This window comes from Halichoerus grypus, chromosome 2, assembly GCF_964656455.1.
Source record: "Halichoerus grypus chromosome 2, mHalGry1.hap1.1, whole genome shotgun sequence".
In the NCBI taxonomy this organism is placed as follows: Eukaryota; Metazoa; Chordata; class Mammalia; order Carnivora; family Phocidae; genus Halichoerus; species Halichoerus grypus.
In genome coordinates this window covers 128956762-128976702 of record NC_135713.1, presented here as the reverse complement: position 1 = coordinate 128976702, position 19941 = coordinate 128956762, and the positions used below count along the sequence as shown (strand labels likewise).

General features: G+C 40.0%; 1 pseudogene; it reads right to left on the bottom strand.

The window, feature by feature from the left end:
• Window positions 1-11581: 11581 nt before the first annotated feature.
• LOC118532930 (small ribosomal subunit protein eS7 pseudogene) lies at window positions 11582-19697 on the bottom strand (annotated as a pseudogene).
• Between the last annotated feature and the right edge of the window lie 244 nt (window positions 19698-19941).

Here is a 19941-nt window from a genome sequence, read left to right as displayed (position 1 = left end):
AAATTTTAAAAAAGGATTTGATAAGTTGTTTGAAAAAAGAAAGAAGAGGATTAAAAAAAAAAAGAAAGAAAAAAGGGAGAGAATGTGATCAGGCAGGGGAGTAGAAAAAAACCATACACTAGAGATTTAGAGTATATTTTGATCTGTTAGAAGAAACTATCTCAAGATTTTAAAGAGAGAACAACTTATATATATATATGCCAAAAATACGGGTAACTACTATGAAGGGATAGAATATGACTTTAAAAATGAAAAATAAAAATGTTTTTTTTTAAAAAAGGGATTGATAAGATGTTGGTTGAAAAAGGGAAAAAGAAAAATTCAAAAAAAAAGAAAAAAGGAAAAAAGAAAAAAAGACAGTTAAAAAAAATAATTAACTTTGAAAGACTAAAGAATCATGGTAAAAAAGCCATGAATTCTATGTGCAGTATTCCCCTAGCGCTGGAGTTCTGCCATTCTCATTGATCGGTAAACTTGGTCTTGGCTGGCTGTTCTCGCTGATCTTCTGGGGGAGGGGCCTGTTGCCGTGGTTCCCAAATGTCTTTGCCAGAGGCAAAATTGCCCCGCCCTTGCCGGTCCGGGCTAAGTAATCTGCTCGGGTTTGCTCTCCGGAGCTTTTGTTCCCTGCAAGCTTTCCGTACAGCTTTGGAGGCGGAGAGTGAAAATGGCGGCCTCCCAGTCTCCGCCCCGGCAGAGCCGAGAACTCGGGGTCCCGCTCCTCAGCGAGCCCCCAGAGAAAAGCAGTCAGTCACTCCCGTCTCCCCGGTCTCCGGCCACACTCCGCGCTCACCCGGCCTGTGACCGCGCCTTTCTATCTGGCACCCGACCCCGGGTGGAGTCTCCAAACCCAGCGGATCCCCGCAGTGTGCTCTCGCACCTCTCCTCCCGGGGGAAGAAGGTGAGTCTCTCCGGATCTGCCGCTTGTTGGGTCCCCGCTGGAGGAGCAGTGGCCCAACTGTGCCGCGGATCACGGTTTATAGCAACCCCGAGCTGAGAGCCCGCGCCTGGGCTCCGTCTCTGCAGCCGGCTTCCCTGCTCCGATACCTGGGAGCTCTGCCGCACTCAGGCACCCCCGGTCTTTCTGTGACCCCGAGGGTCCTGAGACCACACTGTCCCGCGAGGGTTCCACCCCCCACTTCGCCACCAGAGTGACGTCCCTCAGCGGAGCAGACTTCTAAAAGTTCCAATTTTGTGCTCCGTGGCTCTATCACTTGCCAGAAGCGGCCGACGGAGGCCCCTCCCCCGCCGTCTATCCTCCCGAATATCGCCTCGGATTCACTTCTCCACACTTCCTACCTTCCAGAAAGTGGTCGCTTTTCTGTTCAGAGAGTTGTTGCTATTCTTTTCTTCAATCTCCTGTTGAGTTTGTAGGTGTTCAGAATGGTTTGATCCCTATCCAGCTGGATTCCTGAGAGGAGAGGAAATCCAGGTCTCCTACTCCTCCGCCATCTTGCTCAACATTACCCATTTTTGAGGAGCACTTTTTGTATTTTGCTTTCCTCCCTTCTCCCTCCCTTTGAAAGTCAATTCTGTTCTGACTTATCCTTCAATAGATGAGTTTTGTCTGTTTTTGAAGTTGATACAATTTTTTATCCACTTTAATATCAATGGGCATTTCTGTGGTTTCCACTTTGGGCTGTGATGAATAGGGTTGCTTCAAACAATCATTGTGTATCTTTTTAGTGAACATAAGCACAGATTTCCACGAGGCAGATTAGTATGAATGGAATTACTAGGTCTTAAGTAGTCCATTCACAGAGATGTAGTAGAAATGGCCAGACTGATTTCCAAGGCAGTTCCATCCCTTTACAAATGACTACAGATAACCTTGTATATGCACTTAACGGCACCCACCCCCTGTTCGCCTTCCTCCCCAAATGATGGTTACCTCTTCTGTTGATTATATATTTATATTATATATTAATATTCTTAATATTCTTATGCATATCTCCTGTCAGCTTTAAGCAATTTCCCTTGCTTCTCTACTATGTCAGATGTAAATACTAGTGGCTACATCAAATTTTTTATTTGAACTAATTTTGAGTTTTAGAGTTACAGAAATATGGCAAAGACTGTACAGTTCTCACTACTCTTAACGTCTTACATTATCACTGTCTACTTGTCACATATGAGAAACCAGCATCGGTACATCTCTAATAACTAAACCCCAGACTTTATTTGTATTACACTGATTTCTGTGCTTCTGTCCCTTTCCTGTTTGAGCTTCCAGGACACGTTACTACAATTGAATTGACTCCTCATATTTCTTTATTTTCCTTTCATTTATGACAGTTTGCTTGTTTTTATTTTATTTTATAGATTTTATTATTTACTTATTTGACAGAGTGAGAGAGCACAAGCAGGGGGAGCAGGGCAGAGGGAAAGGGAGAAGCAGGCTTCCCAGTGACTTTGGAGCCCAATGTGGGGTTCAATTCCAGGACCCCAAGATCATGACCTGAGCCAAAGGAAGATGCTTCACCGACTGAGCTACCCAGGCGCCCCCGGTACACACTTAAATAATGAGGTGGGCGGAGTTGTAAGATGACCCCAAGGTTCCCACCCCCTAGTATATGTATTGTGTATAATCTCTTCGCCTTGAGTGAGAGCAGGGCTTGTGAAGATAAGGGGACCGCAATGAAGGTGATGCCGCAGTCCTTCCTGTGACAGCATTTTGCTATCTGAGACAGAAGGGAGATTTTCATGGTGGATTTGAAAAGGTAAGCCCCGTGTTAGGAGAACAACAAATCGTTAAGACCTACAAGTGGCCTCTAAGAGCTGAGAGATTTTTGTTATAGAGCAATAGACAAATGCCCCAAATTCTAGGTAATTAATATAAATACTTAACACAGACACATTTTCTTTTTGCTATCAACATAGCCTTCTATGCCTTGTCTGTGGATTGAAGCTAAATGTAGAAAAGCGGTAAGTACTGGACATTGTTGTCATGTATACTCTACTGTAAAACTTCTCTATGTGCTAGGATTCCATTTCTTATGTTCTAAGCGTACAAGTCAGGTGAATTTTACTTTCTCTTACTCTCCTCAAAAATCAGAGCATAGTGTAATTCTCTTTAAATTTGGTAAAAAAAAAAAAATTGGTAAAAATGTTATTTAAAACCCTTGATTTTTCTTAAAAAAATACCTAAATCTGTCCAAACTTTCAGTCATTTCTATTTATTGAATATAATCATGACATTCTCATCAGAAGGCAGACATTTTAGAGTGCATTGATTCCTTTTCTAATTTGGACCATTTCAATTCTAGGCCTGATGAACAGATTTCAGTTGTGAGGTGCAGTATATGTTAAGATAAATCAGAATCTGGGCAGCTTACTCTATTTTTTTTTAAAAAATCTCTTTTCATTGTTGAATTATTTGTTTATCAAGATCACTTTTGTTTTTCTTACTCTTCTTTGTTGCTGGGTATTTTCAAATGGTCGATAATCAGTGGCTGTTTGCTCAAATTTAAGAATTAAAATCCGTGATGATAAAATCTTAAAAACACACACACACACACAAAAAAACCCCAAAAACTGGGGCAACCGGCTGGCTCCGTTGGGAGAGCATGCGCTTCTTGATCTGGGGGTTGTGAGTTCGAGCTCCACGTTAAGTGTGTTTTTTATTTAAAAATAAAAAAATCTTAGGGGCGCCTGGGTGGCTCAGTCATTAAGCATCTGCCTTCGGCTCAGGTCATGATCCCGGGGTCCTGGGATCGAGCCCCGCATTGGGCTCCCTGCTTGGCGGGAAGCCTGCTTCTCCCTCTCCCACTCCCCCTGCTTGTGTTCCCTCTCTCACTCTCTCTCTCTCTCTGTCAAATAAATAAATAAAATCTTTAAAAAAAAAAAATAATAAAAATAAAAATAAAAAAATCTTAAAAACCCCAAAACTGTGATGATAGCAAGTATCTGGTATGGGCTTCTCTTCTGCATGTACATGTGCTTTACTCATTTGGACTCTCCCCTGAATGAGAAGGCTGAGTGCAATGTCTGTCTGTCTTGCTCTAAGTCTTGTTGACTAATAGGTTGTGTGGTCGGAGCCAGAGAACGGCCTTATAAATGAGGAGTTCCCCAAATGCCAGAATGAGGACTTCTTCTGGGATATCTGCACCCACAAAAGGACTATAGCTTTTTCCAGGCAGCTTTTTACAGATCTTTACAAGAAGCTAAAAGAGTTTTAGGCTGAAAGAGGGAGGTAAGCTGTGTGTACTTGGCGGCGTATTTGCTCTGTAGAAAGACACAAAATGAAAACTTGTGTTTTATTTTGCTCTTCTCTTTCCTGCTCTCTCTGCTGTATGCACTGAGCTTTGGCTAGTCTGGGGCTCCACCAGGGAGTTGGGCTTTCATCTCCATTTTATTTATTTTTTGTTTATTTTTCCAGATTTTATTTATTTGTCAGAGAGAGAACGAGCAGGGAGAGCAGCAAGAAGCAGTTGCCCTGCCTAGCAACGAGCCACATGTGGGACTCGATCCCAGGACCTGGGATCATGACCCAGCCAAAGGCAGATGCTTGACTGACTGAGCCCCCCCAGGCGTCCCTGTCATCTCCATTTTAATTCTCTCCTGGACTTTATTTTTATTAGCATATTGCCATGTACTTTGACAGTTGCAGGAAATTAGTGGTCTCTAACATTCTGGTGACCACCTACAATTCTTTTTATGCTTACACGTTCATTTATTTTTGTGTTCCTCGACTGTCGTGGGAAGGAGGAGGAGAGGGAAGCCTCAGTGCCAGGCGCTTGGCCCAGCCTCAAGAGGCTCCCCTTTCTATCCTGGCTTCCACTGCCCATCTCGGGCTGCTCATTAGTTCCGTGTCTCCATAGCTGTCGTTCTGGTTACCTGCCCGGTAGCCAATGTTTTCGGGCATGTGGGCTTCTTAAAAGTAGTAGCTGAGATTCTTGGGTTTCACGCTTGGCTCCCAATGCTGCCTAATGCCCCACTTTAGGAGAATTGCTTAATTTGTGCCTCAGCCAGGACACAATCAAGATTAAGACTGCTGTCTACTCCATACAGTCCTCTGACTAGGACTTGGTTTTCATTGCCACAGCGTTTCTTTCTTTCTTTCTTTCTTTCTTTTTTTTTTTTTAAGATTTTATTTATTTATTTGACAGAGAGAGACATAGCGAGAGCAGGAACACAAGCAGGGGGAGTGGGAGAGGGAGAAGCAGGCCCCCCGCTGAGCAGGGAGCCTGATACGGGGCTCGATCCCAGGACCCTGGTACCATGACCTGAGCTGAAGGCGGATGCTTAACCATCTGAGCCACCCAAGCGCCCCTGCCACAGCGTTTCTAAAACTGACTTCTGATTTTAAAATAACCTCCTTTGTCATAAAGACCATAAGCAGACGCAGAAAAATGCCAGCAGGCAGAGGTAAACTGAGAATATTCCAATGTTCCATCAACACATCTTGAAAATTCTTCATCATTCTCACTGGTGAGTGATTCCTGACCACCATCCAGAATTCGAGGCTGAGGGGCCAACAAAGAAGGAAAACAGCAATATAACTTTTCTAAATCCTGCCCCTTGGTATAACTTATCCTCAGTGTTGATTTCATGATGATTGCTTTTTTATAATTCTCTGACTGAATAAGAACTTGATGAGTCACTGCGTAATTAAATAACCATGAAACAGCAGGATGTATACTCTGGGCACTCACAAACAGGCAGGACCTGTTTTCACTTCATTGGGTTGATAGAGGACAGGTGAACTCTTGGGGAATTTTTTTTTTTCCTACTATTTTTTCTTAACCTATAAAATGTGTGTATATAAGGATAAAGAGAGGACTCACCTCACACACATCAACACTTTTATTAATTGTATGAAGTTCTACAGACTATTTTTTTTTTTTTTAAGATTTTATTTATTTATTTGAGACAGAGAGAATGAGAGAGAGAGAGCACATGAGAGGGGGAGGGTCAGAGGGAGAAGCAGGCTCCTTGCTGAGCAGGGAGCCCGATGCGGGACTGGATCCAGGGACTCCAGGATCATGACCTGAGCCGAAGGCAGTCGCTTAACCAACTGAGCCACCCAGGCGCCCAGTTCTACAGACTATTAACTAAGGAAGAGGTACAGCCTTTAAACTTTGCTTTCTGTCTCTCCAGGTTGGGGGATCACATGATCTTCTCCCCCTGGGCTCTGTTTTCCGTAGAGACTCCAAAGCACTATTGTGGGAGGGCGTGGTTATTGTCCTTTCTAAAAGTGTCAGGAGATAAGTAGAAGAGCCAAAATATACTGATTCCTTTACTAGTTCACAGGGATACCAACATACATACCTATCTCTAAAACTTGAGTATTTTCTCAACAGTTACTTTTTAGGTTAAAAAAAAATCTATAATGAAAAAAAACTCTAATGATATTACTGCTTATAAAATACTTCTTTTTCAGTGTATTTTATAAGGCACAGATCAGGTCCTCTGTAAGTGACCATTCTTCCTTTTCTGTTGTATTTTAACATAAAAATATTTTTCTTTATGCCAGTTACTCATAACAAAAATGTCTTCTCCTTCTCCACTTTGAGTTTATAAGAGCACTTACGGATAGAAACTTGTTAGTAGGCTCGCCTGGGTGGCTCAGTCGGTTAAATGTCTGCCTTTGGCTCAGGTCATGATCCCAGGGTCCTGGGATCAAGTCCCACATTGGGCTCCCTGCTCCGCGGGGAGCCTACTTCTCCCTCTCCCTCTCCCCCCTGCTTGTGCTCTCTATCTCTCTGTCAAATAAACAAATAAAATCTTAAAAAAAAAACTTGTTACTTCTGAAAACAGATTACCACCCCTCCTTCTTCACATTGCCTCTCTCCCCCACCTGCAAAAGATTGTGTTTAACTAATTTATAAAAGAAATTGTCTTCCTGGTAAGTTACATTTACCAAAACCGTTTAATTTCTTCATTGATTAATTCATCAAAACTACTTTAAGAAGGAATGGTTTTCCTTTAAGAACTTAGTTTCTCATTACCCCTTAAAGGCGAGGAACCTTAGATTGTCATTTAAATATTTTCTTCACTTTGGGTAAAGCAAATTCCAACTTATTTTTATTTTTTAGAAAGACAGAGAGTGAGTGCCCATGGGGGGACGGGGGAGAGGCAGAGGAGAGAATCCCAAGCCGACTGGGCAGCACAGAGCCAGGACCCCCACAAAGGACCCTATCTCACGACCCTGAGATCATGACCCTGAGATGATGACCCCAGACAAAATTAAGAGTCAGATGCTCAACTAACTGGGCTACCCACATGCCCCGCAAGCTCCAACTTAGAGAATATATGCTCTTACATACCTAAGCAATTCAACCCAGTGCCTGGGATTTTGTTGATACAGAGTAAAAGCTATATACTTTAATTTCTAATACCTACATTTTAAATTTACCTTCATTTCAGTTGTGATTAAACCTAAAACTTGTCTATGTACATTTTATAGTCTATATGTGTAAGTCTTTTAAAACTAGAATGAGTTATGAGCACACATTTTGAGAAAAGTACCTTTAGAATACGACTAGTGATTAATACGTGTTTGGAATGAGCTATGCAGACTAGGTTCTTAGGCGGAGAGAGCCTGGCATATTTCATGTAGTTTTATAATATCCAAGTGCTGTATGTTGCTTAGTCTTACGATTCCTAGGCAAGGTGCTGAAACTTTTTTTTTTTTTTTTACCATAAAACAATTGGTATTTTGTTTCTTCTGCAGAAGATAAGAATCAGCCTTTTTAAAAAGCAATGTGGGAACATTTGGTGCCTGGGGGACTCCTCAGGCCAGGGTCCTCTAACCCCCCATTTTTTTATTCAGTGACCACTTATTTACTGGCTTCTGTGTGAAAAGGACTATATTGACTGCAAGAGTTACAGAGATAATTAAATATTATCCCTGAACTAAAGCTGATTACGATTTAGTAGAAGAAACAAGAAGACCTAAGTATGAGGTAAAACAAAGACTCTCTGCAGGTACAAATTTCCATGAAGACAGTGAGAGAGGTGCTATTGATTCCATTTGGAATGATGGCCAAAGATACCAGGAGCCTGCGTTTGAACCTAAATTTGTTCGCGCCTCTTTTAGCAGTCATCTCTTGCTTGGAGAGGTGAACAGGTATCTGATCCCACCCAAACAGCTTCTAGTCTTGCTTGCAGCCTAAGTTTCTGGCCCTGTTCAATTCATTTTAAGGAACTAATTTTGTCCACGTGGCATTCCTTACTAAATTGGACATGGGATGGAGAAGATAAAATAGGTCTTGAACTTTTTGTACTTTGTGGGCAACACATTGAATGCTGTGCCAGTCACTCAAGAGTTTTTCCTGTCTTTAAAGGAATTCTTGAAATAAACATGAGGGGAATTAAAATTCATGATTTTGGCAGAAGCATTTAGAGGTTTAACTTGAGTTGACAAGTCAACCTCACACCTATTTACAGTGAAGTTAAAAGGGACGGAAGAATGAGGAACATGGATGTGTTTCTGTGACTACGAGCTCAAGAATAATGTCGTTTTGTCCAACAGTCCTTTTATGCTGAGCTAAAACTGTTTTTTAAAAAAATTTTAGTGACTGATGCTACCTTGAAACCATCTGACCACTCTGGGCTGTGGAGAGCAGAAAATGCTGGTCTCTGACTTGTTGAACTTGTGCAGAGAGAGGATTGGCTTTGGATCAGGTGCCCTCTGGGTCACAAGTTATTAGAGTATGAACATTCCACTGATCCATCACTGTTCTGGGTACAACAGCTTCTTCTCACAAGGATCGGGTTCTTCTCTGGTAACTGAAGCTGACTTTTGACAGGCAGATGACTAGTCCCAGGGTACATTGATCTATACCCCTTTTCTTGGCTATTTTGGATCAGTGAACTATACTAACCTTGGGGCAGGGACCTGTATGCTGAGCTGCTTCAAAGTCAACTCAGTTTTGCAATTAAGCAGTACTAAAAATTAAAAATAACTAAAAATTATAGTTATTAAAATTAAGGTAATAAACTATAGCTATTGACCATTTTTAAATTTCAGCATTAACTACTGGGTTATAAGACAAATCATAATAATAAATCTGGGGGATTTATACAAATAAACTGTATGACTATAAATAATAATCACAAGATATTCTTCAGTAAAAGGTTAATCTTTTACTTTTAACCTTTAAGTGGATAATGTCTTAGGATTTTCTGGTTTCCTGTGTAGAGAAATAAATGGTGATAGAATTCTAGCTTTACGTGAAAATTCTGTTCTACTGAAAAAAGATACACAGAAAAGTAACATATTTCCTGTAACGTTTTAATTGAATTCTTCTTAAAATTATGTCACATGATAAATAAGGTATGAAGAATTGAACTTTGTTTAACTGAAATTCCAAAAGAGATGGCAATTCAAAGGAATATTTGGTTATGTATGGATATTGCATTCTTTTTTTTTTTTTAAGATTTTATTTATTTATTTGAGAGAGAGAGAGAGAGATAGTGAGAGAGAGCACAGGTAGGGAGGAGAGGGAGAAGCAGGCTCCCTGCTGAGCAAGGAGTCCAACATGGGGCTCGATCCCAGGACCCAGGGATCATGACCTGAGCCGAAGGCAGACACTCAACCAACTGAGCCACCCAAGCGCCCATGGATATTGCATTCTTAACATAGGATCTGTTTTGCACTATAAAATGTTTTATTAAAATAACTAGTATGTTGGAAAAAATAGCTACAGTTCATTTGGTAAGAGGATTTTACAAACACAAAACCCTGGCACTCTTGATCATTCTTATTCTGGTTTACTTTTTCTTTATTCTTTTTCCCTAAGTCACTTATTAACTACTAACATGTTACTTGACTAATATATCATATTTATTAATCATTGCTTTCTCTCCATGGTACAATAAAAGCTACATGCAGGAAGAGATCTTTTTCTATCTTTTTTGTCTACAAGCATCTACAACTATGCCAAGAGCATTGTAGGTATTCAATAATAGATATCTGTTGACTGAATAAATTAATAAGATCAATGAGATTTTTTTCTTAAATAAAAAGCAACATTTTTATCTGTGATATAATTTTTATTTAAAGGTTTCTTAGGAATCGGTATTTAGAGTACACTATGGGAACTTAAGTTACTAAAATACTTATTTCAAATCATATTTTACTATGCTAATACTAATATTGTTTAAATATTCTGCACTTTTTTGATGAGATAATCTTGGCTTCTTTATATTTCATGCTAACCTTTTAAGGAAAATGGATTTCAGACATACAGTTGACAAATTATGAATTTGTCATTGCTTTAAAATCAGCAATTGCTGTTTTTATTGATCTCAATCAACTTCTTTGTTTCTTGCTTTAGGGCCCCAGAGTATTTCTCTCAAAGACACCAATTATATTTCTCTGGAAGTAAAAGGTTATATTTGACAGGGTAAAAAGAAATTTCCTTACCTGTAAAGTATACTGCTCTAGAGAAAACTGAGAAAATTTTTATTACTTAAAAATAGAACTGAAGCTTTCTAGCCGATATTTATATTTTAAATCTAAAATTCTTAACACAAACTGTTTTAATAAGGGCTGCCTGAAATATGGTGGTCTTAGAAATACAATGAAGGTAAAGAATGTAATGTTAAACTAAAATATGTATAATGAAAATATATCAGTTGTTTTATGCATTTTGTTAAGTTTTCTACTTATAAAGTGAAATCCTCTCAAAATTAACCATTCCTGGAGAGAAGTAGAGTTTTCCTGGTTAGTTTTGATAATTTTCATTTTTCAGCTCCTATTTCCTATCTGTTCATTCATCAAGGCTGTATTTTCCTCTATTTCTTTGAACATCCTTTTCTCTAGTTGTTTGAGCATATTTATACTTCCTGTGTTAAATATTGTCTGCCAAATTTACCATCTTGGCCAATTTAGATTAGGTGTCTAATAACAATTTTTTTAAACTATGTTTAACAATACTTCAGTTTTTGTAGTTCTAGCATTATTTTTTTATGTGTAAAGCACATTACTGAGAAACCATTTTGTGGAAACTCTAGGTTTTTTTCTGTGAGCATGCAGTTAATTATTAACTGAACACTTAGGACTTGTATAGGCTTGATTTAATGCTTTCTTAGAGTCTCTGAAAAGCTCAGGGTGTTTCTCAAGCCCTTCTTACTTGGGAAGTAAATCTTCAAAATATTCCTTGGTGATCTTTCAGGACTTGGTTTTAATTTGTTTTAGGTTACGTTTAAAGTAGGCCTTACCTTAGGGCTTGGTCCTTATTTCCAGAGTTGGCTTTCGGTCTGTGCTGAGTGCGCATGATATTAATGGGGTGTTAGAGAGGTGTTAATAAGATCTCTCTGCTGCTGTTTTCTTGGCAATATAAAAAGAGGCAAGCAAAATGATGTAAATGCTAACCTAAATATTTGCAAGTCACTCTCTTAGGTACTAAGTAGTTATAGGTAACCATACCTTAGTGATACCTTCTGGGACAAGAGTCTATATAGGATGAATATGTGTTAGCTTGTCTGGGCCTTTATCAATCTGGAAAAAAGCTCCTTTTATTTCTGGTATGTCTTTAAAATTCTATTCTAAAAGGCTATGAAATTGCCTTTATATAAATGTGGGGTTTGTTTTTATTCTGTTTTGTTTAGGTGAAGGATATCCTGTCATCTTTGTTTACAGCTGAAACTCTGGGGATTTCAAATGACCATCCCTGTGCACGACCTTCTTACAAACACAAGAAACAGTTGCAACTTGATGTTCCACATTGTTCTGCCATGCATTATCTAAACAAACCTTAATGAGCTGACTGGCATCCAATTTCACCTGAATTTTCTTTCTCACAGTTTCATTTGGGAAGACTAAGTCTCCAGGATCACATGTGCACAGCTGTCAGAGTGTGTTTTCTGGAATGCTTTTACTTTCTTTTATACAGCTTTTTCAAGTTGGCTTAGGCAGAATTCTCCTCTGAGCATTGAAGACAATGTGCTCCCCACTCAACTTTTTCTCTAACTCACATACTTACCAGACTTTTTTTTTTCCTAGAAATATTTCATTTGAGGAATAGAAAGAAAAAAAAGATTATGATACCTTTTTGATCACCGTCAACTTCAATTTCCTTTGTTGGTATTCTATTCAGCTGCCCTGGCTGGGCCTCAGCTTGGAGATTAATCTCTAGCCCAAGGAGAGCCTGAGAGATGGTGGACTAGAAGTTGCCTGGCTTTTCACCATTAGGCTTCACAATCTTTATGCTCTACCTGAATTATGTCCTCCCTGTTGAGCACTGGCCTAGGAAGAGAATACTTTATTTTTAGAATTCCCTCAGCAATGTATTAGATCGATCAGATATTATGGTATTAAACAAGATCACCAATGAGGCTCTATTTCAGTTCATAATCTCCTTTATCAACCCTGCCTCTTTACTGTCACTCAAATGTATGTCATGCTCTCCACTTTCACTGCCACAATCACTGTCCAGGCTTTGACACTAACTAGCTTGGTTTATTGTCACTGATTTCCTAGCATCCATTCTGGAAATCCAGTAATTCCTTATCCACATAGCTCTGCAGAGTATATAGCATCTTAAAAATACAAGCCACTTGGAGTGTGAAATCCTCCTCTGCAGACAAAGGAAATGATTTGTAGATGAAAAAAATGAGATGCGGAGGAAGAGAAAAGATCCTTGAGAACAGAAAAGCATGACATTCTGACCTATTGGGTTCTTTACTCCTTGAACGATCCATTCTTAAGGTTGCAGACTTCTCTTTATAAGCTCAATTTTTTGACTCGGTGACTTTTTGCATGTTCTCTGTCCCACTGAGAACCAACGTGCTCCCATATGATTTACTCAGTGTCTTTCCCTTTTATGTACCTGTAAATGCCTATGTTAACTGCCACATTGAGATTAACAACTTCCTAGACCATTTACCTGGCTTTGACTTCATCTTTCTCTGAGATACTACCTTTTGGATTGCCTCCTCTTCCCTAACTGTCCCCAAGTGACTGTCTGAGTATGTCCTACTACATTTAGCCTCGGTTTCCAGAATTAGTTTCCTTTAAGTTAAAAACAAAAACAACCCACAAAATTGCTCTTGTGCGTAGTTTGGCATGGAAAAAACCACACCCAAGTAGGCTATGAGATAACCTTTTTTCCCCTTTCAACTTTTGAACACATATCTATTGCACATGAATAGATGCTATTTTCTGGTGTCACATACACTACAGCAAATGATTTAAACTAGGTCTCTATTTCTGGGGTACTTAGGGTAGTCTGGAGGACACAGACCATTACAATACTGAGAGACGTTCTACAATAAGGTTGTAGAAAGAGTCATTACAGTACCTAGTTGAAACATCTATCTCAGTCTACCAGGTGATTTTCTTTGGGGGAATAATTTTTAAAAGATTAAAAAGGTCAGCAAGCAAGGAATTAGGATGGTATGGAAAAGATGGCGGGACCTCATACCATCTTCATTGGGTGGATGGGGATTGTCAGGGGCAACAGAAGGAAAGGTAAGTGGGGGCTACTTCATGAGGACCCTTGCTGGCCTTGTGAAGAAGTTTGGATTAGATCTTGATGCGGTGGCTCTTAAACTTTAATGTGCATTCACACCTGGGAATGTTACTATAATATATATAGTTCCTATAATTAATAATAGGGAGTCTTACTCCCTAGCTTTCAAGTGGAGCTCGTTCTCCTGCATTTCTAATAAGCTCCTAGGTGTTGCTCATGCTGCAGGTTCTCGGACCACACTTTGACCAGCAGTCTCCTGAGGGTTTGAGGAATCTCAAGCAGAGCATAAAATATGATCAATATTTGTTTGTGTTCTGAAAAGAGAGATGTGATTTCAGAAGAGAGAATTAACGGGACAGGAACCAGATGACACACAGGAAGTTTTTGTAGTAGGGTGTGTTAGTAATTCTGGTCAGATAGAATGGGGATTTGGATGCTGGATGGCAGTGGGGATGGAGAGAACTATGCAGACTCCAAGATGCTTAGGAGGTAAGCATGAGAATGTTGGAAATAGGCTGGATTTTGAAAGTGAGAGAGAGAACAGAAAATAAAGATGACTAGGTTTCTCCTTTGGCCAAATGTATTGCTATTCAATGTGACCTAAGGGTTCTGTGGAAAGAATTTAAAACAGGCAAGCAATATGAAAAGATGCTATTTTTTTATTATGAAACTAGAAATAACTGCTTATCATCTGTGAATTTAAAGATCTAATATATTTGGCAGGAATATGGAATCAAAGATCAAGAGTTTTTCTCTTTCTTACGTGGTTCAAATGGAGACTTTTTTTTCTTGAATTTTAATACTTGGGACCAATCAATAAAATGAACTCCCTTGATTTCATATGATGTGCCCAAGGAACTGTTACTAATGCAATTACAGCTGGGAAGCTCTTCAGTTTCTCCTGGTTGTTATCTTTCTGTGCTCACGTTGTTCAGTTAGACTCTGTAAGTGGGTAAGTTAAAGGATTATGATAAAAAAATCTACTTCAAGACACTTTAAATATTACTTTGTTAAATCCGCTGATGTTGACAGTTTTTTTTTTCCTTTATTAAGGTTAATTTTTTTTTTTTTTTTTTTACGATTCTTCTATGGTACAGTGGGATAACTAATTGGAATACCAACATGCTGACTAAATAAAACAAGATATTCCCAATATTTTTATTTGTGAAAATTCAGTTACTACATTGGCTTGTCTTCCAAGGATAAATGTTATGACTATTGAAAAATTTTTACGTTGGAAAGATGTCCACAATGGAAGGTTCTTTGAGAAATTTAGTTATTGGATTCTGCTATAGCCCCCATATTTCTCTTCAGAAGAACTGAATTTTGGAAGGATTCTTAGACTTGATCAGACTGGCTAAATCAACTATGGGTAGAGCCAGTATAAATTGTTTGCTTAAGTCTGAGCTTTGCAACTTTTTTCATAAGTTGGGGTGCTTACTTAAAAGAATACTTTTTTTCTGATTCCCTTTAAGAAACGACAAAATTAGAATGTCCAGACAAGAAATGACAAAATTAGAATGTCCAGACAAGAAACCTAGTTCCACAAAGAAACAGAAACAATGGGATATGTATATATGTGTCCATATGCATGTGGGTGTCTCTATGTGGAAGTTTATTACTAGAAATTAGCTCACTTGGTTATGTAAGCTAAGAAGTCTCCCAGTCTGCCATCTGCAAGCTAGAGAGCCAGGAAGGCTGGTGGTGTAATTCACTCCAGGTCCGAAGGCTGGAGAAGCAGAGATGCCAATGCTATGAGTCTGGTCTGAGACTAAAAGAGATGGGATGGGATGTCTCTGCTCAGCTAATGAGGCAGGAAAAAAGAGAGGCAAATCCCTCCTTCCTTTGCCTTTTATTCTATTCGGGCCCTCATCAGATGGTATTCTCTTTGTTTTCAGGAAGCACCTCAGTTGGTCTTGGTGAGGTGACCCAGTTTTGCATGTCGGAAGTATTTGGGCAATTAGAACTCCTGCTTGGATTGGGTTGGTGTAGTTCCCTATCGACCTTAATCACAGGACATGGTACTACTCAGTGATGCCCTAAGGAATTGCCCGTATTCCAGACATACTCTCTGCCTTGCCTCCTTTATAGAGTGGTAGTCCAGTTTTTTTCTTGATATTAGATCAATTACTCCAGTTGACAGTGAAACTCACTTCTTGGCCTGTTGATTCAGAAATGTGAAGAGCCCAAGGTGGCTAGCCAGTGACAGTCTTAACTTCCAGTTAAATGGACTCATTGTTATGTCTCCTGGGGGATTTTCCTCCTGGGGAAATAACATGGCTAGGCCAGCAGAGCATATTACCTCAAGAACACAGAGCAAAAATCTTGCCAGGAGGTATCAGGAGTAATATTGAATGGTCCCACTGCTATTTCTACTACTTGAGTTTTGGACCTGTTTACCCTGGCTTTTGGAAAAATAGCACCATATACTGATTCAGAGCATATACAGCCTTCTAGAGAGCCTTGTTAGAGACCTGCAAGCAATTGCTAGTAAGGTGGCACTGTAACTGAGTCTTCAGAAGGCCATTACTCTGTTCTATCTGGCCAGTGGCGTTGGGGTGGTGAGGACCATGGTAAGGCCAGTGAATTCGATGGGCGTGGGCCCATCACTGCACTCCTTTTGCTGTAAAACGAGTTCCTTGATCTAAAGCATTGCTGTGTGGAATACTGCGATGATGGATAAGGCATTCTGTAAATCTATGGCAGGTAGTTTTGCTAGAAGCGTTGAATGGAGGAAAGGCAAGTCCATATCCAGAGTGAGGGTCTATTCTAGTAAGGACAAGACATAGCCCTTTCATGATGAAAATGGTCCAGTGTAGTCAACCTGCTAATGGCTGATCACCTAAAGGCGTGGTGCTGTATGGGTGACCTGGAATTTGCCTCTGCCGCAGATGGGACATTCAGTGCTGGTCATAGCCAGGTTGGCCTCAGTGAGTGGAAGTCCATATGCACGATCCTGTTCATCCCTACACTACTGCCATCATGGCCACTTTGTTCATGAGCCCATTGGGTGTTGATGGTGTGACTGGGCAAAGAGGCTGACTGGTATCTACAGAACAGGTCATCAAGTCCTCCTAGTCACTTGATTATTGAAATACTTTGTTTCTCAGGTCACCCTTTGGTGAGAGTTTACATGGGACACAAATACCTTTTTTTTCTCCCAAAGAAGTCTAGCCCCATACTTCATCCCCAAATTTTCTTGTCTTGAATTTTCTAATTCTATTCCTTCCAAATCCCTGACCATTCAGCCAAACTACTGCTACAACCCATGAATTGGTATATAATTACCTATCTGTCCAACATTTCTCCTTCTGAGCAAAGTGAAAAACCATGTGCACTGTCCATGGAGAGGATTCTCTTCATCATTTTCCTTCAGGGATATCCCCCAGAGAGCTATTCTATCTAGCCATTTGCTAGATCTATCTAGACATCTATAGTGTTACAGCTATAAGGGAGGACCTGCATTTTGTGCAGAACCATTTTAAGGATTTTATTTATTTGTTTGTTTGTTTAAATTAATTAATTAATTAATTTCTTTATTTGAGATAGAGATCATGAGCTGGGGGCAGAGGGAGAGGGAGAAGCAGGCTCCCAACTGAGCAGAGAGCCCAATGTGGGGCTTGATCCTGGGACCCCGTGATTGTGACTTGAGCAGAAGGCAGATGCTTCACTGACTGAGCCACCCAGGCGCCCCTGTGCAGAACCATTTTAAACTAGGCTCTAGTCTTGTATCAGTGATAGTGAGGAAATACCTATGAGGCCCTAGATCAGCCTGGGAGAGAGAAGACGGTGTAGCAGGAATACTGATCAGGGGCTTTTGAGCCACTTTTTGGAACTTGTACCTTCAGCATCTGCTCAGGGTGGTCATGGGTGTACCACTTCCATTTGATTATGGAGTCTTGCTGTGCACGCCCAACTTTATGGCATGGTGATCGGATATCACCATTCTAAACTAGTTGCTATTTCTTGCTCTCTAGGTGTAATATGCATCTTGTCATCAGTAGAATAGACCAATGTGCTACCTTATAGAACATAAAAGTGGTCACTGTCTCTGAACTAAATTATGACATACGACTGGAGAGTTGTGATATGCAACTGAGGCAGGACCAAGATTAACTAGCCAACATCATAGGTTTGCATAAGTGAAGGTGTGTTACTAGCCTTGCCGCTTGAAAAAAAAGATTTCTGGTGGACATAAAGGGCAGAGATGGAGAAAAAGCTGTTTTCCAGATGAATGGCTGAATATCTGGTACCAGGGGATGTGTTAATTTGCTCAAGTAATGAAATGACATCTGGTACAGCAGCTGCAGTTGGAGGCACCGCCTAGTTAATCTTAGAATAGTCCACTGTCATTCTCTAATGACCATTTGTCTTCTGCCCAGGGCAAATGGGAGAGTTGAGTCAGCATGTGGTGAGGGAATCTGTATCTTTCAAGTCCCTGATGATGGCACAAGCCTCTACAATCCTTCCAGGAATGTTGTATTTCTCTTGCCTTAGTTTCCTACGTAGAGGCAGTTCTAATGGCTTTCACTCGGGCTTTCCTACCGTAATAGCCCTCACTCCGTAGGTCAGGCATTTCTGGGGCCTGGGGTTTCTCCCAGTTGCTAAGTAGGCCTATTGCAATTTCACATTCTAAAACGGGGGAAATACTCACAGGATTGGTTCAGGACCACTGGTCAGCTGAGAGATGGACCAAAGGGGAAACTCCATTAATCACCTGACCTCTTAAGTCCTTATTTTGGTGAGCCACAGTAAGGTTTTAGGTCTCCTGAATTAGTGCCATTTCAGAGCCAGTGTCGAGTAGTTACTGCAGGTTCTGATTATTTCTTTCCCTCGAATGTATGGTTACCCTGGTAAAAGGCCATAGGTCCCTTTAATGAAGGCTGGATGAAATATTAACACATTATAAATTTTTGGTAGTATAATGGGGTCCTTGCTGTAGTGGACCTGGCTTCCCCTCATCAACGGGTTTAGGTCTATAAACTGGTTTACCTCTGGGAATGAGGAGCCATAATTCTCTGATTCAGTTTAGACTCTTATTCATTCCACCACGACTTCTTTGGTTACACAGATTCAATAAGAATTTAATAGGTTTCCAGTCTATTTTACTTGTAAGAACACTTAAAGTAGCTAGCCAGTGTCCTAGGTTTACGTAAGTCAGACTATTGTGATTGCTGTTTGACTCTCAAACCCATGACTGTAACCATTCTACCTTGTCCTGGGTGGTTGAGCACTGCCACTTGGCCCTTGCCTTCCCATGATCACATTACTCCCGCTGCATTTAGATTTCCCATTTCAGTGACTGAACTTCCCACTGTGCGTTCTGGTCTACAGAGAAGAGCAATCACAGAGCTCTTCAAGATTGCTGAGACTCACCTTCCAAGTTGATTCCTCACTGTACTGGTGGAAGGTGTGTCTTCTGAACCCTCTCAACAAGTATGTGAAATCAATCCAATTAGAAGGTCTTGAGAAAAGACATGTTGGGATGCTTAATCGTGGAGGATCCATCCAGCTACTTTACAAAGCAGTACCTAAGCGGATAGGATAGCACAATAGGAAGTACAGTTACAAAATGTCGTAGATAAATGGAGTTGTAATAATAAATGGTATTGGTTATCCTTTTACTTCTTGGCCTTTTTAAAATTTGCTATTATGTGCATCATTGGAAAACTTACCAGCAGGTGGTAGCGCTGTTTAACAAATACATCCCTGATCATGAAACAAGCAATTGTGAATGAATTACTGCCTGTAAGGGCCGCAATATTTAAACATGTCAGAATATCGAATTGTGATTCAGAAAACCTGATTCCGAGTCCCAGATGTGTGACTTATTGGCCTCATCACTTTGCAAAAATAATTTAATCTCTTATGTTTAAAAAACATAAGTAAAACAGAGGTACTAATACCCATCCTGGCTTGTGATGTTTTAAGGGTGAAAACATAAAATGACAGTGACATCATTGTGAGAAGGATAAAATGCTATGTGATTGCAAATATTTCTCCTTACTTTAAAATTTTTTTGTTTCACAGCCATTTATGTTAAGATGTCTCCTTATGAATGACAGTGGTGGTCATCGTGTTGGATCTTAAAAGGATGGTACTCATAAATGTTAAATGATTTTCCTATTGCTTATATGTTCAACTATTTTTGGCCATTTTAAAATTCTATTTCATTTCCATGAGGTATAAGTTGCCAAAGCCATATATTTGTTGGATTTAAGAGTAGCTCTAGCCTCTGAAGTCTTTTTCAGGCAATGTACTCCTTTGCTTACCTACCATTACGCATGAATGAAATGAAGTGCTGAAGTCCAAGAGAACCCAAAGAACTTGAAGGTATTTTTCAAAAGAAATGGTATCTACAAATATGGTCCTATTTAAAGTAATAGCTACATAGTGAGCCAGCATTTACCTTTACTGAATATTTACTGTGTGCTGAGAAGTGTACTAACCACTGAAGGGTTTCAGAGATACAGAACTCGGAGGCTCCTAAAAATTCAGAACTTTGATACTTTTTTAAGAAAAG